Below are 21,160 nucleotides of genomic sequence, written 5' to 3' on the forward strand. Positions count from 1 at the left end.
CTAGCAGGGAGAATGAGGCTGGGAGGGCGGGGCGGCATGCGAGAGGGGTCAGCCACTGTGGACAGATGGATGAACGGATGGTTGGGATCCAGGAAGAGGAAGAGAGAGAGGGAGAAAAGGAGGGAGATGGGAAGGGGGAGGAGGAAGAGAGGGAGGAGGAGGAGGAGAAGGAGGAGGAGAGAAGAGAAGGAAGATATAGAGGAGGGGGAGGAGAAAGGGGGTTAGAATTGGGGGAGGGAGAAGGGAGGAGGAAGCAGGGACGTGAGAGAACTCCTGGGCATTGGGCGTGGAGGGATGGAGTGGGGTGGGGTGGCGGGACACTCCCGGAGAATTCACATGTGAGACTGTCTCACCTGTGTCCTGATATTATCACTCCTTATGCTCTTTGTCACTTAATTCTGCTCAGAGGAAACACACAAACTCTCTTAGGAAGAGCCAGGATCACCCAGACTCTCCAATGGGAAGCGCAGGATCAGCCAGTCAAACCTCAGTTTAGCTTCTGGGTGGAAACAGAGCATCCTGGCCATTTTGGCCGGGCCCTGCTGAGTCTGGATCACCCTGACCAACAAAGCATGAGTCTGAATAGACCTGACATCATCTCCTTTTCTCTCCCTCTTCCATCTTCACAAACCCGAGGCGGATGGTGGTTCTTTTCCAGAGCAGCTTGGTGCCACCCCAACCCTGCACATTTAAATGTGCAACGCTTCCTCTATCATTTGCATCTTAATGTTCCAAACCAACAATCACGAAGCCTTGTGTGAAAAACTAAAGAAGGATTTAGAGAAATTTGGGCTAATTCTAAACCTTGATGAATTATACCTAACTATAGAAGCTTCGTGATGAGGCTTTAAGAAAAAATACTGAAGTCAATTTACCACTGAGAAAGGTGCCAGATGGGAACTGAACCGAATACTGACATTATCTTTAGCCACAGTTTAGAAATTACAGGGAGAAAAAAAACCCTGCCTCATACACAAACCTGTGCTTCCGCTCAGGTTTCAGTCAGATTTTTATGCTTGTTGTGTGAACATCACTGAAGTATCGCGTTCACTCATCCCCTCTCTGAGCGTCCACTGTGTCTGAGGCCATGTGCGCCAAAGCCAGGCCTGCCTGGTGTCAACACTGCTCTCAGGAGCACCCACCGGTCCCCATTGGTTTTCCCGGCTGCCGGCACTGCCATGTCTGACGGTGTCACCACCCCACCCTGGAAACCCAGCTCCTCCGCAGAAGCTGACAACTTTGTGGGCTCCCCTGTCAGGCACCTTGGCTCCTGCCAGCCCCAGCTGACCCGTGCCTGCACCATGAATGACTGGAGCCCTCATGATGCCCACACTGGATGCTGATCAGTCCGTGGTGAAATTAAGGAGAACACCTTGCCCGCTTTGAGTTGTTCTCTGTAAGAAGGGTCCTGAGGCTGATACTTGTGCCTCAGTCAGGTTTTTTCTGGGGATGGGATTGGGGAGGAGAAATAGCACTTCTGTGGGTTTTTCTTGGGGCAGAAGATTGGCCCTGAGCTAACATCTGTTGCCAATCTTTCCTCTTTTTTCTTTCCCTCCCCAAACCCCAGCACATTTTTGTGTATCCTACTTGCAAGTCATTCTAGTTCCTCCAGGTGGCATGCCGCCACAGCATGGCTTGATGAATGCTGTGTAGGTCCATGCCCAGGATTTGAACTGGTGAACCCTGGGCTGCCGAAGCAGAGCGTGTAAACTTAACTGCTCAGCTACGGGGCCGGCCCCAGCACTTCTGTGTTTATTCACACCTATTACTGTGATTAACTTGCCAGCTCTCAGATCTTGATCTAGCAAGGAAATCCAAGTGGCAATGCCATGTTATTCTCAGAAACGCCCCTCTCTCCCCTCCTAGAAGGGCTCTCTGCTGGGCCAACCTCATCATGTCTGGCTTCTTTTCCCCTTAAAATGAGATTTTTTTCCCTTACAGACAGACAACTGACAGGCCTGTCCCACTGTTCACCAATTCAGTGATTTCAAGGTTTCTCTGATGGTGAGAACTTCTTTGAAAGCCTTGCCCTGCCCCCAGCTGTCGAGATAGTCTGCTGGATTTAGAGGCAAGGAGGGCTCTTTAGCCGAGAGTCACCCATGACCTCATCATGCACCATCATCAGTACGTTAGAATCACGGTGGACCCATTTTGACTACCCTTCCTCCAAAAATGGGTCTTTCTGGCCTTACGTCTCATATTTAATGGGTGATTTGTTCTGAACTGCTTTGAAAACAAATTCTGGACATATCTGTGCACATGGCCATCTGCAACACTCTCTTTCATTGCTCACGTGAGTGCATGGAAGCACGGCCATGTTAAATAACGCATGCAAAGGCCAACGAGAGCAAACTGGTGACAGACACCCAAGGCAGAACAAGTGTCCCAGACACTCACTATAGACCGTCTTCCAAGCAGAGCTGCCAGACTTTGCAAAAAGAAAAACAACAGGACATCCAGTTAAATTTGAATTTCAGATAAAAACCAAATAATTTTAGTGTAAGTCTGTCCCAAATTTTGTGTGGGATAGACTTATACTAACACTAAAACGGTTATTTGTTGTTTATCGGAAATTTGGATTTAATTGGGCATCCTGTAGTATTTCATCTGACAACCCTTCTGCCAAGGTCAAGTCTTATTCTATCTCCTCTTAATAAAACCACTGCCTTGCATTGGGTTTTACTTCTGCACATTATGAAACCAGTGAAATGTAGGGCAATGATATTGACCTTTAAAACTGAAGAAAGAAAAGCCATATAGTCTTTATGCTGATGTGCTACATTTTCCCTTTGACAGTTTTACTCCTGAACGTATGTTTTGGCCCATCCTCCCACCCACGTCTCCCTGGTTTAGCAATAGAACCAAGCCCAGTGGGAATAGAACCAGTGTGGAAGCTGACTCTTCCCCACCCAGAGGTATTCAAAGATGAAACGTGAACTTCAGCAAGAACGGATCTTCACTGTCAGAAAGAAGTGAGATCGACAGATCCGAGTTCACTGGGTCAAAATTTCGCGTCAGAGTTTCATCCAGCACATGGAGCTTTGCCCTGGGAACAGACTGGATTGTTATTTTCTGGTCAAGCTTCCCTGGACACAGATTTGCCAGTGAGAGTCTGCCATCGACTGGAACAAGTCTCCAGGGACGAGAGATGTGACTGAAGGAGGAGACACCACACCTGGCATTAGCTGTCAATACCTGGGCACACCCTGCAGTGAGAGGGTGCCCACACACAGCTGGGCCAAGTGCAGGCCTGCCCCTTCTGCACACCACTCACCGGCTTCATGGGAGTGGGTTGTTTATCTGGAAACAGGAGCTCACAGCGAGATACAGCCCAAAGATCTTTTCACATGCACCTGCTTCCCTCCCCACCTGGGTATTAGTATTCCAGAGAGCACACGGAAGACAGAGGACTGTCTGTGCAGCTTCTTGTCATTGAAGGAGCCGAGTCAGCAGGGCCACCGGATAACCTGGCAAACAGAGTCACTCTATCTGCTCTTCTCGCTTGGCGTTCATTCCCTGAGAGCATGCAACCCTGGTGCCCTAAGGTGTCCAGTGTGTTAACTTTTCTCTTGGGTATCTAGAGTAGTACCAACTATGTTTTATTCTTGGGAAAATAGTCACTCAAATAATTTTCTGTAGGAGCTGGGTTCCCTGCTGGAACCCTGCTAGGTGGAGAAAGGCTGAGAGAGGCTACTAGGCCCTCTGCCCTAATCCAGGGGGCCTGCCCACTCCCAAGCAGACCCACGGTGGCCCTGAGCTCCCAGGAAAATGGCAGGTGGTTGACATTCACCAAATTCCTCAGCACCAGGCCGAGGCACTTAATGCAACATAGAGACTTCACTCGGACTATCCTTCAACCTGAGCTCAGCTTCGAGCTCACAATCGCTTCTTCTTCTAGTATCTATTAAGCATTTTAGTATCCTCTTATAGTGCTATTTGGAATGACCTAGACTTTTGCACAAATGGCTACGGACAGACCGCTTTAAAATCGCCAACCTAGGATTTGCAGGCCAGCTGATACTGCGCAAATCCTAGCACTGTGGGGTTGCTTAGAGCCTCCATCTGGGCTAGCCACAGTCCTAGACCTAATAAGGTTAATAGCCTTATGTCTATTTGTGACCACAGGATGAAGAGCAGGTCACGTCCCCCAGGACCAGGGAGCAGAGCATTTCCCATGCCTGTGGCGTGGAGGCTGTGAGAGGCCTGCTAATCCGGGCTCCAGCCTGCTCTCACACACACTGGAGATATTTTCTGCTTTGGATTGATTTGGCTGACATTCATAAGCTAAAAACTGAGCCTTAAACCTTATCTCATTTGATAGCTTAGGATTTTTGAAAGACCCACCAGTAAGGTCTGGCTGTGTATTTGCAGAAGTGCGTATAATGAAGAGAAAAAAGGGGAGAAAATGCCCTCACGTTCATGCCACCTATTGAGATTCAAGTTCAGGGATCTCCTCCTCATGTTATCCATGGGAGATCTTCTTCATGGTGATGCTTAGGCAAGGCGGGTTTGGAAATTATTAACTGAGCCATCTTCTGCAAGTGGCCCGAGAGACACGGCTTACCAGTGAGATGTTCATGCTTCATGGGAGATGCAGGACTTGCCCAGAGAAACTGTTAGACCCTGGCCCTGGCCTTGCCTGATAAAGCTGTGGGCAGAGCAGGCAGCTCTTGTCACTCACTTCCCGAGAGAGTGTCTCACCAATGTGTCCTGTAACAGGTATTTACATCGTGTTTCTAGGCTATGGGACGATCAGCTCTGAGGCAGGAGGGGATCTGGTTGGAGGCCCCCAGTGCACACTTCTGTAGGTCATTGCACTCCAGTGAGCCCCAGAGATGGACCCCACGTGGTAAGGATCCTTAGCTAGACTGTTCTTCAAGGATTGAGGGCGACTCCCGTAACAATGTGCAGAAATCCAGAGGGCAGGTGTGATGGGAGCAGCCAGTCACAGGCATTCTTATTTTCATTTTTTTGTGTCATATATTACTGAGCTTCCTAGATACTTCACCCAGAAGCAGTGAATCTGGGCACTTTGGATGGGTTGGCCATCATTACAGCTTCGCGCGGAGCAGATTTTGGGGAACAATACAGACGGAGTAGGTGGTGGGGAAAGCACACATTATCTGTCTTGTATTTTCCTTCTTGATGATAAATTTGTGCTTTTTATATTGTCAAAAAAAAAAAAAAAAACAAGACCGAAGAGAACTATGATTTATTGTTCACAATTTACAGAGTGGAGCTCATGTACTTTAAGGAGTTCTGTCCTCTTTCTGACGGTTAAGTGTTCTATCCATACAAATTTGGGAGGGCAGACGTCCCTCGCCCCTGGGCGATGTTTGCCTGGCAGTAACTGGAAGCATAACGGGGTAAGGAGAGCACCTCTCTCCAGAAGCAGAAGTCTTCTTTGAATGATGGATGGGGTGGGGGCCTTTTGTGGCCTGGCAGACTACATCATGCCAGAGAGCTGGGAACACCACCCCTCAAACATTTCCTGAACTATTTATTTAATGGAGCCACAATTCCGTCATTAATAATGCATTCGTCTGTGCTAACCATCATCTGTGTGAGGGGGATCCTTTCTAATACGCAAGTGCTTCTGGGAGGCATAGTACATTTACACATTTAGAGTGAACAGTTCTGTCTGAATTACTATCTTCAGATCCTTCTTTCTTAGAGGGCATCTGGGGAACAAAACTAGAAAAATGAGGATTGCCACTGGTCTTCTTTAACCTCACCACCAAATCTATGAGTTTGGTAGGTCACTCTATGTTGCTGCCCTAGCTCACTTCCCTTTTTTCTCTGTGCCATCTTCATGTACCAGTGCACACACTCACTCACAACATATGCACTAAAAAAGCCATTAAAGTGCATTCTTGTTTTGTGACCCAATGTATCAGGTTAAAAATAAAAAGGGTAGCAGCACCTGCGCAGACTCATTGATGTTCATTTTATAGTGATTTCCAGGATAACTTCTGCTATGGGTTGAATTGTGTCTCCTGAAAAAGATATGTTAATGTTCTAAGCCCCAGTACCTCAGAATGTCATCTGATTTGGAAATAGGGTTGTTGCAGATGTAATTAGTGAGGATGAAGTCAGACTGGATTAGGGTGGGCCCCTAGGCTAATAGGACTGGTGTTCTTATAAAAGGAGAAAGTTGGACACAGAGATACACACATAGTGAAAATGCCATGTGAACATGAAGATTGCCATTTTCAAGCCAAGGAGCTAGGCCTTGACAGATCCTTTGGTCCAATGGTTCTTGACAGATGACTCCCTCACGGGCCTTGGAAGGAACCAACCCTGCCAATACCATGATTTTGGGCTTCTGGCCTCCAGAACCGTGAGAAAATAAATTTCTATTGTTTAAGCTTCCCAGCCTGTGATAGTTTGTTACAGCAGTCCTAGCAAGAAAACACAACTTCTAAGCCTTACTCACCCCATGGCTTGCAGAGGACGTGTTTCTCCAGTGAAAACCAGGCATTGTTGAAATCTAGTTGATAATTTTCAGGAGGAACATTATTAAAAAGGCAAATAAGCAAAGAAAGAAAGAACAGGCTAGAGCACAGAAATAAACGATTGTTACAGAGAACAGGCTCTCTGGAGTAGGAAGATGGCCAGCTGTAGAGTGGGAAGGCACAGGTTCGAGTCTCAGTTCTGCCACTTGCCTCGGAGGGGACTTTGAGAAAGTCATTTGGAGTTTCCAAATTCTGAATTTTTTAATTTCGTAAAATAGAGCTAAAATATTCCAAAACCTCGACTTAGAAAACTTAAATGTTTCATAAATGATCAAGTACTAAGTAAATGTAAAGTGGTTTTCTCATCATCTTACCATAACTGAAGGTGAGAGTTTGGCTTGACTGCTCAGGACTTTGATGTTTCCTTCCTGTGAAGTGTTGGAGTAGATGTCCTGACAAGTGACTCAGCCCCTAACTCGAGGCAGCTTGCCACCTGCCAGACTGCTGAGCGTTCTGAATTCTCAGTTCCTTCCCATACTCCCCATCGTCTTTTCTGTTACAGGTACCAGGCTCTCCCCTCTCACCCCGGGTGGTGCTATACTCAGGTTCCCTACATTGTTGTCACCTGGGCCCTCTTGACTCATTCCCAGTCCCCAAATCCTTGGATGGGATAAATCATTACCTAATTTGTCCTACGTTTAGTCGCTTGATCTTGAAGTCATCTTACACCCGTGGATCTTAAATTTCAGCATGCAGCACAATCCCCTGAAGGGCGTGCTAAAACCTCAGAAAGCTGGATCCATCCTCAGAGTTTCTGATTCAGGAGGTGCTGACCATGGCCAAAGAATTTGAGCTTCTAACAGGTCCCCAGAAGATGTTAATTCTGCTGGTCTGGGGACCACAGTGCAGATGGGTTTTTTTGCATTTTGGGGGAACTCGTTGTGAGTATTAGGTCCCTGGAATTCCCAACAACACTTAGGCTTGGTTTCTCTGGATCTGCGTGCTGGGTGGTTACTAAACCGTGGGATGGAGTTTAGCCTCTTAATCCATTTTCCTTGGTTAATCTCCAAGCCAGTCTTCAGTGTGGACGTGGACACCATTATCTCTGACAGGGCAGCAAAACCCTGCTTTGTCCCACTGCAAATGCCCATCTTCCTAAGGGAGCTGGCCTTGAATTCTGGCTCCCAGGATGGCTCTGGTGAATTTTTTCAACGAAGAGGGAATTCATTTAACCTCAGGCTCAGTAGATTTCCACTTATGAGGGACTCATCTTTCTCCAAATGTTGTCTGCTAAACTTCTTCTGGAGGCGTTGCTTGGTAAAAGTATAATTATTTTGAGGTTACATTTCAAAGTCCTGTAAACAGAGGGTAAAATAAAGTGCATACAATAAGAAGACATTTTTTCTCCTATGGACTGAGTGGAATGCTGACAGCTATTTGCCCCTGTCTTTATCCCCCCCCAGTGACGCTTGGAGGCCCTCCCACTCCTAGGAGCAGGCTTTCATGGACAACTAGGAGGAGGGAAGATGAAGGAAAGTTGTAACAGAAAGAATTACCCCACAGGTGAGTCACCTCCAAGAAGAGGTGTGCCAAGGGAGCATGAGGAATACCCTCTCCGAGAGTCTGCTTACCTTTCTGAATTTCCCTTTATCTCCCACAAAATCCAGTTGAATGTGTCCCTGTGAAGTCTAGTCAGCTCTGTACCTCAAAGGAAAGGATGAGAGAATCCACTTGGCAAAGCAACTGGGAATGCCCAGGACACGGGGAAGAGCTACAGCTTGCAGAGGCTCAGAGACGGTCTCCCTCTTACCTTCAGGCCTGGAGTTACTGAGTCTTTGGGCTGCTAGGCACCTGAACGATCCTCTCTTCCACTCTAAGCAGAAGAATGAAGATCATCTGCACCTTCCCTTGCGTGTAATTTCCTCCTCTCTCCCTAAGGCTCCTGCATATGGGGACTTACAGTTTTAAGAGTTTTATTAAATATTTAGGCTTATTTTTTCTTGGTTAGAAAGTTTGTATTTATATGGAAAAGAAATCTGCACCCAATTTTGCCCTTTGGATCCAAAAGAATAAGAAAAATCCCAGCTCGTTCTGATGGCTCTTCTGCTGTTGGAACACTGCCTTTGGGTCCCGTCCCGTCTTCTCTGCTCTGGGCAAGGCACCGGGCTCTTTTCAGTCATTTCTCCTTTGTCAGGATCTGGAGTGTTTTTCACCATCCTGAGCATTATTTTCTACACTGGGCACTTAGGAGGGACATTTTCCAATGTCTTTCTTATGACACTAAACCCAGAGTTGAGCACTGTGCTCCTGATGTGGACAGACCAGCCCAGCGTAGACCCTGTGCGGGCATCAGTGCAGACTGAAGTGTCACCGGTGTGCCTTTGGGAAGCGTTGTACTCTACTGGCTCTTACTGAGCCTCTCACCCACTCTCGCTGTTTTGTATTCTTTCATGAGATAGTCAGTCAGGGGCAGCCGAGAGGGGACACAGGAGAGGTGCGGGGAACGACATTTATTATACTCCAGGTCCTAGAGAGACAGAGTCGCTGCATGCCAAGAGGGGGCCACACAGGGAGTGGGCTCAACCAAGCAGGTGGGGAGGTGAGAGAGAGAGTGGGGTCTCATGGACAAGAGCCTTATTTGGGGGTCAGGGTGGCAGACACAAGCAAAAGGCAAGAGGGGATTTCACTGGCGAATGTGAATGTCACTAGGTCACTGTTGGGGAGGGCAAGAAGGGGAACTTGTGGCAGGGACCAGCCTTATGACACTGGTGCATCTGGTCACCTGGGCGGGATGCTCACAGCCTGTACGTGTGGATGTTGAGGCAGCAGAAAAATACGAAGTTTTAAAATCGACAATACGCTACCTAACAGTTACACCAGGAGCCCACTGGGGCATCTCTTCCAACTCCAAGGCCTTGTGTCAGGATTTTCCAGATGAGATAGAGATTTTAGGGTGGGTGTGAGGCATGAACATCAGTTTTGCCAGGTCTTGCTGACCACTGACTTGAGGATGCTCTGGACCTGGCTGCTTTTACTGCCCCTGGGATGCAAGCAAAGACTTGGTTTACTCGGGTTAGAGCCCTTTGCAGAGACTTTGTCACCAAATTCCTTGGGAGTTCGTGGTTAGAGAGTTGGCATAAGTAGCCAAAAGCTGTGCTCCAGTAATGAAGAGAGTTCCCAACTGTTCCGGTTAAAAAGAAGACTATTCCAACGGCCATCCAGAGACAGGGACAGAAGAAAGGAGACATCAGGGTCCCAAGAGTAATTGAGGTTATGAAGATTCAGTGTCTGGAATTAATTTCCCTTTAAATACCACACTGTCAAGTGCTCACCATCTCCAGGAAGATGAATTAACCCATGACATTTTTCCAGGGGTCTCTTTATCTCTGTTCTTCGCCCTTTGCCTATCTTCATTCAGCAAAGATCTAAGGAAGCATTTTAGTATTTCTGAAAGATAAGTTCGCTTATGTGGATCCTTTTGGGGGAGATGCAATTCAACCAGTTTTATAACTAATTATATAGCTCATTTTGTATAAGTCACTTCATTTTTGTGGGCCAGTTCACTCCCCTGCAAAATAGAAAAATTAAACTAAATCATTTCTTAGCTTCCTTATAGCTCTTATTCTCTGTGTATCTACTCGGACCCCATGCTTTGAGTTTCTGAGGGCAAAACTCAGAAAAGCTTTGAAAGGCTCTCTTCTGAGGTCCCTACTTCAATGCGGGGAGGGACCCAGTCTCTACCCTGTAGTCCCTGTCACCTGCCAAAGGGGTTTTAACTGGAGTTGTTAATGACACAGCACAACCCTCCATGTCCTCAGCATTGAGGTTCTGTCTGCTGGCCTTGGCGGCCTACTCACAGTCATTAGTCACTCTTGGGATCTGTTGTGTGGGCAAGACATGAAAATCTGCCTTCCATTTGTATTGTTCGTATTCCTTCAATGCATACAGATCCTAAAACAGGCCTACTGCATCAGATAATCCATACAGAAATTGGAACTTGTGTATGCTTTCTCTTTGACTGGCTGTGGCCAGATTTTCACTGAAAAGTTATAAGATGATTTCATGTTCGTTGTCAGTTGAGCACAGACCCTTAACACAGTGTTTGCCAAAAAGGGACGCTACTAAGCAGTGATTTAATACAACCTCCCTCTTATTTACAGACTATCAGCAAGCAGTGAACCAACTAGACCAAACAACCATGGGCTTTCTCGGTTCTTTGCATGGCCTGCCTGGTTCTGCTCATTGTATCACCCATCTCCCGCCTTCTCTAAGTCAACAAAGACTATGCAAAGGATCATTCTGTAATTTACCTGCCTGGTCCCTCCAGTAGTTTCTCTGAGAGCCAAGGACTGTCTGCAAGGCATGGGCAGGTGAAGGGAGAAAGGCTCTGGGACAGATGTGGCTGAATGGCGTTGCAGGCTGAGGTGTGAGCCCTGCTGCTGACACAGGGGCCAGGGTCGTGTCAGGCCCGTCCCTGGGGCCTGCCGCCTGCCTCCCATGGGCCTTCCACATGAACGCCACGTGTGTGGTGGGGCCACGGCACCTGAGGCTTTGCAGGAAACCTCACTCGGCATTGCATACTGTGAAATTGAAAAGCTATTGGCTTTTCATGGTTAAATTTTTTTTCCGGAAGAAGGATAATAAAACAGAATGCTCAGATGGTTGCACTCAAAGTCTGTTTAAACTATGCTTCTGTTAGGTTTTCTGCCATGAGTCTACTTTTAAAACATTAGAATTCTGTGAAAATGGATTATCTGCCAATGGCCAACTATTCACTGAAGCAGCGTTCCTTAGACCACCTGCGTCGGAATCTCCTGGAGTGTTCGTGAAAAAGCTGATTTCAGCTCCCAATCTTAGACCTTCAGAATCAGAATTTTAAGGCCGTGGTGCAGAAATCTGTGTTAGAGAAATTCCCAGTGATTCTCTATGCCTCAGAGTTTGAGAATCATTACAGTAGCTATGTGACCCCATCTCCGAAGCTTTCTGAACAATAAAAGGATTTAGTGTGCCTGGAATGCAATGAGCTTATCACTCAAGCAAGGGTTTTTTAAATAGAGGAATAACAAAAACTATTTTTCTTGAGGAATCCCCAAATGGAGGATAAATTGGCTTGCGAAAACATTTAGTATACGGATTTCTTCAAAACTCTCCATTGGTTGAGAAAGGCTTCACTAGTCCTTCTCTTTGGGGCCCTCCAACAGCTCCATGAAACCAGCCCCACTCACGTCCCAAAGCTGCAATCTCCAGCAGCTTAGGATGTTGGGGTGCAGGTCGGGGTGAGGGGGCTGGGTTCTGGGGAAGGGATGTGTGTGCACGTGGGTAAGGAGGGCAGCCAGCAGCCGGGACGTGGCCCAGAGAGGGCTGCCAAGTGAATTTCCAGATCCAGAAGCTAAAGCTACTGGCATCCCACCTGGAAAGATGGAGGGCGACGATTGTGGCAGAGAAGGAGGAGCTGTCAGCAGGGGAATTGGTGGTCAGTTCTGGGCCACAGCTATTGCTCATTTATTCTGCTGCCAAACCCAAGGGTTGATTAGGTGAGGAATTTGAGAGGAACTTGAACTTTTTGAGGTCAAAGATGATTTCTATCAGATGGCGCTCTCAGGGGAAAAAAATTCCAAGAACAACTACTTCATCTGGTGCCTCATTGCTTTGCCGTGTCAATCACAAAGGAAGCTGAAGTTTGTTAAGGCCAAAGCATCCGCATTTCATCTTTTCACAGTTGATAGACAGTGACTCTTGCCGAGGCCCCAGGCACGTGAAGGTAATTGGACAACCCATTAAATTGATTATGGGACTGGGAGGTGACAGAAATGCCCCTAGGGCCTAAGTCTAATGAAGAAGAACAGAGCTCTGTTGTAGTTCTGAAATCACACACAGCGTCCTTGGGTCACTGAATGAGGCCAGAGGTTAAGAGGCTGCTTTGAAATCCAGAGCAGCTAAGTCAATCGACCTGTTTGGACCTTCTACACTCTTTCTCTCTTGGAGCAGCTCCGAACAACTCACATTGCTAGGTCAGGATTATAAAGGGGTTGTAGCTGTGGTTTTGAGTGTGTGTGTGGGTGTGTGTTTACATATGTGTTCCTTCAAGCTGGTCCTTTCAGTGTTCACAGTCTGTGTAAGAAAGGATTCAAAATTATCCATAGCTGTGCCAAGAGAGGTCTTTGAAATAGCAGTGAGGAGTCAGAAAAGCTGGGAGAAAAATGCTTGGTTTAGTCAGTTTAGGGATCAAGTCCAGTCCCAATACCTCTTGGTTTCTAAGGCAGCTTGTCCCCAGGGTCTGAGCCCTGACCGGCCTCTCTCACCATCACTTTGCCCAGAGTAGGCGGTAGGAGAGAGGAGCAGACAGCGCTTCCCCTTTGTGGGACCTTCCTGCTCCCCCTACATGGCCAAGGTCCTCAGCTGTAAGGCCTTTCTCAGCCCTTCTTGTCCTAGGACCCCCTGTACTGAGAAGCTTAGCAAACCAGGGCACACCTTAGGTTTGTTGGTGCCAGCACAGAAGGGAAGAGCTTCCTTTCAGACAGGGGATTAATCTCAGCTCTTTTCATTCTGGGATAAAAAGCAAGAAGAGGGAGATGCATTTATTGCACAATCCAAGCTCTTTTTTGGAAAGAACAAACCCCCCATTTCCGCCTTCCTCAACTCTCGGTGTGTCAGAACCGCACCAGGAGTCAGGCCTTCACCCAGCTGCCGTGCTCCCTGTAACCGGGGGAAGCTGATGGAGTGGCTGCCGGCTGGTCCTGCTGCCTCCCATCCCTTGTTGATGTGCTCTGGGAGCAACCGGCCCTGGGCTAAGGAGCCCACCTAACCTCCTGTGTTACCTGCTGTCTGTCACTTGTCCCTGGGTGAGTCTGGCCGCAATCAATTCACGCAGGCTCCTGTGGCAACACGCGCTGCAACTTACTGTGCCGCAGCCTGTCAGAAGACTGAAGTGCCTGGAGGATGCTCGCTCCGTGTAGACTGCTATTTGGAGGCTGTGATGCTGCCGTCTCAGCAGAGTGGGCCCAGAGAGGACGGCACTGCACTGAGAGAGAGCTGTGTTCTGGAACCCTAGGAGCTGTTAGAAATATGACCTCTGTTTGATAATAACTCAGGGCATACAGAACAAACAGTTAAAATGAAAGGAAGAACAATTAAAATCAAAGGAGTTTAACGTTCCGTTTGGAATAGGGGAAGTTTGTGCGTTTTTCTTTGCACAAGAATCCTGAGTTAACTTCCTCAAACCTTCCCCTTTCGTGAATCTAGAAAAGATTCCTTGAAAGAGCTGGCCTTGGGCTGAGATGGACGGAATCCCGTTTAGCATGCCTTTTCCCCAAGAGATCCATGTGAGCCTCGGTCCTTATTTTCGAGTAAACTCCCATTATGAATAATTTACCAAATACAAAAGAGAAGTCTGTCTCACCCAATTCCTCTAAAATCCTCAGCCAAACTACCAGAAGGGACCTGGTTCCTTCCCAATCAGATCACTTGGCGTGAAGCAAGGTGGGCGGCTGGGATTCAGGTAATAATTTTTCCTTTGCACTCAAACATTGAATGCTTTGCGTGGTGAGGAAGCAAAAGCCTCACCAAGCCCTTGGAATTTGATTTATAAGACGTTATTTTGCACTTCATCATCTTTGGTGCCAAGATGAGCCAAAATCTACTTAGCGGTTAGTAACCACGGCCTCACACCCACTCCACTTACATGGACGAGCGCTGAGTCCTCCAGCCACTCAAGTCCTCCTTCTTTACCAGGCTCCTGGTCCACTCAGCTACGCTTTCACTTCCAGTCTGCCCTCACAGTTTATACCCTCAGCCTGGCCCCCACCCAGGAGTATCCTCGTGTCACTTTTGTTCTGTAGTGTCCTGAGATTGAGATGCTGGAGAAAGATGGAGTGCTGCACATATTACCTCTACAAATGACTGGTGAACTCCCAGCTCTCCACAACGCCTTGATCCATCCCCACCAGCGCCCTCAAGGCCGTCCTCGTCAGACCTGTTCCAGACCTGGCTCACTCCTATCACCCTGGGTCACCATCTTCTGCTGCTCATCTTCCAGAAATGACTTTCTTTCCCATTTTTTCCACCTCCACCCTCTGACCCCAGTCAATTGCTGTGTAAATCTCTCTTTCCATTTTTTTTTGAGTCTCAAGGATTCAAAAGTACTCCCCTTTTATTGAGGCAGTGGTTTTACGCACAGGTTTTTCAATAAATGGAATCCTTCTGTTTGTTTAAACAGAAAGTTACACAAAGTCCAATTTGTGAACCAGATGAAAGGAGAACTTCCTGGCTTGGCCTCTGTTGACCCCTACCACGTTGACTCTCAAGGAGCCTCAATTCTGGAGGGCCTCCAAGCACAATTTCATAATCACTATGCTGAGATCCCTTCCGAGAATGCTTCCAACTTGTAAGGCATCTTCTTTCCATACGGACCATTTCTTTTGTCAAAATCCTTGAGCCTCTTGCATCTTGCATGCCATTGACTCTTTTCCATTATTTTTCAGCTTTCTTTTTTTTACCTAAGTAAGAAAAAATAAACTTATATTTGTCCCTACTGATCATTGTAACTTCCATTCAATTTCTGTTATTTCTTTCAACACGTTTCTCAGAGAGGTAGTTTGCACAGCTGGCCGCCTTTTCCTTATGCATACAATACAGAGGCACCACTTGATGGCCTGTGGATAGGTGGGGACGTGGCTACACGTTCCTCCCAGCCCTGTCTAAATGTCTCTTTGCCATGTGACTTTGCTGCTTCTCCCATCAGAGGTGGAGATCATTTTTTCATCCTTAAATCTAGGCTTGGCGATGCGGCTTGCTTCGACCAAAGGGACATACGCAAATGTGAGGTGATGCAAACAGAGGCTTGGAAAGTGCTTGTGCCCTGGGGCTTCCCCTCTCTTTCTCCTGGAAACCCTCTCCCTCCGTGTGAAGAAGGCCAGGATAACCTGAAGAATGATGAGAGACGTGTATCCCAGTCACCCCAGTGGTCTCAGTGGCACCAATGGACAGCCAGCACCAACTGCCAGACATTTGAGCAAATAATCTGAGACCAAGAGCACCCAGTGAACCCAATGGCTGACTGCAGAACTGCTCATGGAACCCACAAAGTTGGGAGTAATAATAAAAATGTAAAGTCCTTAAATTCGGGGATGATTTATTACGTACAAAAACTAATCAATATGTCCTCCAATGACATAGTTTATATCAATCTAGGGGCCTCTGTCAGTCCTTATTTGCTTCAATGTCTCCATCCCATTTGAGGTCACTTGTTTTGCTGAAAGTCTTTCAAATGGATGTGTGTGTAGTGTTCGGGTATAGTCTTGCTTCAGCCTTTATGTTAAGTCTCTCCTTGGAGATCTTAATTTACCTATGCATCTCTATTGATGTGGCTGTAAAGGAACAGTGTCTCTAATTCAGGAAAATGGTCTTGGAATAAGATTTCTGTACACACTCCTCACTTGTCTGGCCAAACTTCCATACCAGCAGTGACACAGTAGTCTACAATGAGTCCAGCCAATTGATGGTTAATAATTGTGAAGTAGGCCCTACCTATTTGTATGTCAGAGATCCGCAGAGAAACAGAAACAATAGGATGTGTGTGTGTATGTGTGAAGAGATGGATAAATAGGTAGACAGATAGATAGATAGATGATAGATAGGAGATAGATAGATAGATAGATGGTAGATAGGAGATAGATAGATAGATAGAGGTTTATTTTAAGGAATTGGCTCACATGATTGCAGGGGCTGGCAAGTCCAAAATCTTCATGGTAAGTGGGCAGGCTGGAGACCCAGGGAAGAGACGATGGTACAGTTCATGTCCAAAGGCAGTCTGCTGGCAGAATTCTCTCGTCTTCAGGGGACCTCAGTCTTTTATCCATTCAGGCTTCAACTGATTGGAAGAGGCCCACCACCTCATGGAGGGTAATCTGCTTTACTCAAAGTCTACTGATTTAAATGTTAATCTCATCTTAAAAAATATCTTCATAGAAACATTGGCAATAACGTTTGACCAAATATCTGGGTACTGTGGCCCAGCCAAGTTGGCACATAAAAGTAACCATCACACTGCCTTTGTTGCTTATTAGATCCCTAGACAAGGTCATTGTTCCTAAGACAGTCACTATTGTTCCTGACCAAGTAGTTTTTGTCCTAGACTAAGTGGCTGGATAGAGTAGATTTCCAAATGGCTACAATCTGGGTGGTGGTGTTTTGTTTGTGACTAATGGATCACACCAAACATTCCTTGCATTTGCTTCTCTCTTGATTTCTCACTGATTAATCCTGGAGGGGTGAGGAGTTGTGTCTGTCAGAGAAGTCATCTAAATCAATAGAAATTTAGGGAAATTGAAAGAAATGTAATTGCACTGGTATGATAGTATTAGGATCGTAGGCATTGAGATTCCATTTTCTTGTATTAAATGTGATTGTATTCGAGTGACGTTACCAAGGAGGAATGAGTGTCAGAGATAAACAGTATGATGCCCAATCCTTTGTTTACAGGCTTTTAAAGTCTTTGTCATTTATGCAAAAAGCTTCTAAAAGTAGAAGGCTACAAAGACTGGAGCAAAACAAAGGAATGTGGTTAATAACAGATATGTGGGCTCTCAAAGATATTAACATAAATAAAAATTCATCATGAGAAATAATTACATTCCCCATTGTGGCCCACCCTCTAATTCTCTTGGGCGCTGAAAAATAATGGGAAGGTTAACACATTTCTCACGTTTCTAAGCATGTTATTACATCTTGCTTACACAAAAATTACATAAAAGCAATCATTTGGAATCTGGGAGTGGATGACATATACTAGGCTCAGATAAAAGCTTAACCAAAATAGAAAAGCAATCTGGCGTTGCTGACAATATTGTCACAAAAATATTACATTTTATGAAGGGAATTTCTCAGAATTCAATAACAACATGTTTAGCAGCTAAATTGAGTCATTTGCATTTTGCGGCAAAGTAGAAATACAATAATCTCATTTTTGCTGCCTAATAGGATTTTCCAGGGAATACACTCTTCTCCTCGCCTTCAGCCCTTCATTCCCCTCCCTCCACACTCTCTTTGTCCATCAATCCATTCTCTTCCTTTCTGTTCTACCTTTGTTTTCATTTTCTTCCCCATCCAACACTCCATTAGTTTCTCCATTTCTATCAGTTTCTTATTCACTAAAAGTGAGTCCAACTGACTGCTATTAACCCATTCCTGAGGATCGACAGAGAAAAGGAACCGTCATTTCCCATCCTTTTTCTTTTTGGACTTTCTTTTCCCTCCAAGTCTGACGTTATTATTACTATTATTGTTATTTTCCTGGCCACTTCCTTCTCGATCAGGTCAAAAGAATTGGTGGCCTGGGCCATTCACTAGGAGGTGCAGAAAAAAATCCCACCAAATCCAGAAAAAGAGGATTGTGTGCCTGCTGATGTTGTGTGTGTGTGTGTTTGAGTGCATGGATGCACACGCGTGTTTTGGTTATTTCCTCTTGTTCTGACTAAATTATTTGGGTAACCACTTCAAACCCTCATGACCAGAATGCTGCCATGGTTAAGAAGGGGGCTCTGACGGTAAATTGCCTGGGTTCAAATTCAGGCTCTACCACTTACTAGTTTGAGACCATAAAATTGTACTCGATTTTTTCTGTTCTTCAGTTTCCTTATCTATGAAATGCAAATAAAAATAGAATTTAACACTTACCATATGATCTTGTACAATGCTGGCAAGGCGAGTGTGAATCTCAGTCCACAAACCTAGGCGTTTGGAAAGATCACATTTCTTGATTTGCTAAAAAATTAGCTCCCTCTCAATAATTTGGAATTCCATCTCACATATTTGGGGTTTTCCCTCCAGATCTTTTTAAGGTTCTGGGGTCCCGTGATGAGACAAAGCACTGATGGCAGCCGCTGGTCATTACCATCTGCTCACCCAGGTTCTGCTGGGGTGGCCGCTGTCCTCCCCCCATGGGCTTTCCAGGTCAGGTGCCTCTTTGGTATGGAATTTTGAGGAGACCGGTAACCACTGTCCCTATGATGCCATTTCTGCCACTTCCTTCTGCCAGCTTGGCACGCCCCCCACAGGGTTGCTGGGAAGCAGCGTGGGGTCCCACGGCTCTGCCATCCACACTCCTCCTGCCCCCAGACTTGGGAAATCTCTCTCTCTCCTGTTTATACCAAGTGCCTCTTTGCCTCCTGCTTCTTCAAGGCCCCTCTGCTTCTTTCGGCCAAGCCCTCGTCCTCTTCTACTGTCTCTGCTCGTCTTCTTTCTCCTCTGAGTTTAGTTTATTGAAAACAAACCCAGGACGTCTTGTGGGCACAGTGTGATGTCCACAGCTCCCCTGAGCAATGAAGCACAAGGCTTTTTTTCCCCATCTGAATGGCTTGGGGAAGAGAGCAGTAGTGTTGCCATGAGAAGAAAAAGAGAAAATTTGGGCAAAAACCCCGTAAACATATTTCAGAATGTCATCAGTTACGTGAGTGTGAACCAAATAGTTTCTATTTTTCGCCTTGTGGAAACTGCCTGTCCTGACCCTTTCTTCGTGCCTTCTCTCATCATCGTGTTCCATGCTTTCCTTTCTGAAACGTGACCTTCTCACCTGCGACTTGGCTGTCTCCTAGTTTCCTCCTACAGCTCTGAGTGCTGTTTACCTATGTTTTGCAGGCTCTTCTGCAATCTGTGGCATAATGTTTCCGGGGCTTCCAGATAGGGCCCTGGTATCTCTTCTCTCCTTACCATACCCATCCCCCTGGGAAGCTATCTACTCCTGTTGCTTCAGTTATCAGCTCCTGTGTTGATGACTGCTGTTTTGAGGCTTCAGCTCTGTGGCAGATTGCAAAACGTGACCAGAAATATTTGTTGCTCTTCTCATTGATTTCTCCAACCTTTGAATCAGACTGCCCTTGGGACTTGCTTTGGAGAACAGAATGCAGGAGAATGATGCTGTGGCAATTCTGAGGTTGGACCTCAAGACCATTTGCATGCATGTGCTTGTTCTCTTGGGACCAGTCCCACTACTGTCCTGTGAACAAGCCTGGGCTAGCCTGCTGATGAAAGACACCCTCACCAGCCATGCTGGCCACACACTAACTGCCAAATATGAATGAGGCCCTCTGCAAACAGCCAGTGCCCCGCGGATCCATCAGCTGACTGGTAGGTACATGAACCAGGGGTGCCCAGATAGGTGAGCCTGGCCCAGATCAGCAGGACCACTCAGGCGACTTGAAATTATGAGCAATAATAAGTGGTTGTTATGCTAAGCCACTAGGTTTGGGGGTGGTTTGTTACACAACAAATGTTAATTGATACAAGCTTAAACATCTCTTCTGAACTCCCCAACCCAAAGGTTCAGTGGCCGGCTGGGCATCTCCATTTGGATGTCCTCAATTCAGCATGTCCCAAACTGGCCTCCACATACTTCCTCATCCTCACTCACATCTACCTGCAAGCGGAACTGCTCCTTCTCTTGTCTTCTTTGTCTCAGCAGAAAAATGTCATTTACTCAGAAACTGGGTGGCATCCTGACTCCCCAGTTCCTTTCCCTCCCCATCAAATACATCACTAAGAACAGTTGATTCCACTTTCAAATGGCTCTCCTACCGCTCAGCTTTTTGCGACCTCCACTAACTACCATCACCTCTAGCCTGGTTTCCTCGAGCCTCTCTAAGCTCATTCCCCACCTGTGCCTCTGCTTTGCCTTTAATCTATTCTCTGTTTTAACAGAGAGAATATTTTCAAAATATAATTCTAACCATGTGAATCACTTGATTACAGGGTAATGGCTCCAAATCCTTCACAGAGGCCATGATCTTCAGCTGGACTCAAGAACTTTGACTTTCATCAATGTGCAATGGGAGCCATTGGAGATTCTTGAACAGAAACCTGGCAGTACTAGGGCTCTGCTTTGAGAAGTGGTCTGACGGTCCCCTTGAGGATGGCTTGTAAGGAAAACTTTGGATGCAGGCAGACAAATTAAGAAGCTCCTGCATAGATCCCATGGGAATGGATGGGTCTGGAACTAGACTGCTGGCGATGGGAACCTCAAGTGTTCTTTGAAGGCGAGTTTCAGGAGGATGCAATGGATACAAGGGCAATTTCAGAGGTAGATTGCTCAGGCTTGGGTTCTGATCAGGTGCCAAGGGAAGGAAAGGGAGAAGTAAAAACTGCCTGTGACCTCAAACCTGGCTAACAGATGTCTGTAAAACCATTACTTGAATAGCAAAATAAGGAGAAGATTTATGGAGCAAAGAAATGGTCAGAAAGGAGCAACGGCACATAGTGCTGGAAGGTAGTTGAAGGTCAATGTCCTGTGGTGTCTGATCCCAGCCCTTACCTCAGCCCCTCTCAGCCGTCACCACAGCTCCTTGCTCAGGCTTATCCCTCAGCTTATCTCTTGGGCATCTTTTTAGATGTCATTTCTTTGACACAGTTTCCTGATCTATCCATTAAAATCACACTTCTCTTTCAAGACCTTTCTCACTTATCTTCGTCCATTTGAGCTGCTGTAACAGAACACCATAGACAGGGTGGCTTACAGACAACAGCAATTTATTTCTCACGGTTCTGGAGGCTGGGAACTCCAAGAGCAATGTACCAGCAGAACCAGAGTCTAGCGAGGACTCACTTCCTGGTTCATAGGCGGCCAACTTCCTACTTTGTCCTCACATGGTGAAGAGCAGAGAGAGCAGAACAAGTCTTGAATCTCTTCTCATAAGAGCACTAATCCCATTCGTGAG

This window comes from Equus caballus, chromosome 1 (assembly GCF_041296265.1).
Source record: "Equus caballus isolate H_3958 breed thoroughbred chromosome 1, TB-T2T, whole genome shotgun sequence".
NCBI classification, from domain to species: Eukaryota; Metazoa; Chordata; class Mammalia; order Perissodactyla; family Equidae; genus Equus; species Equus caballus.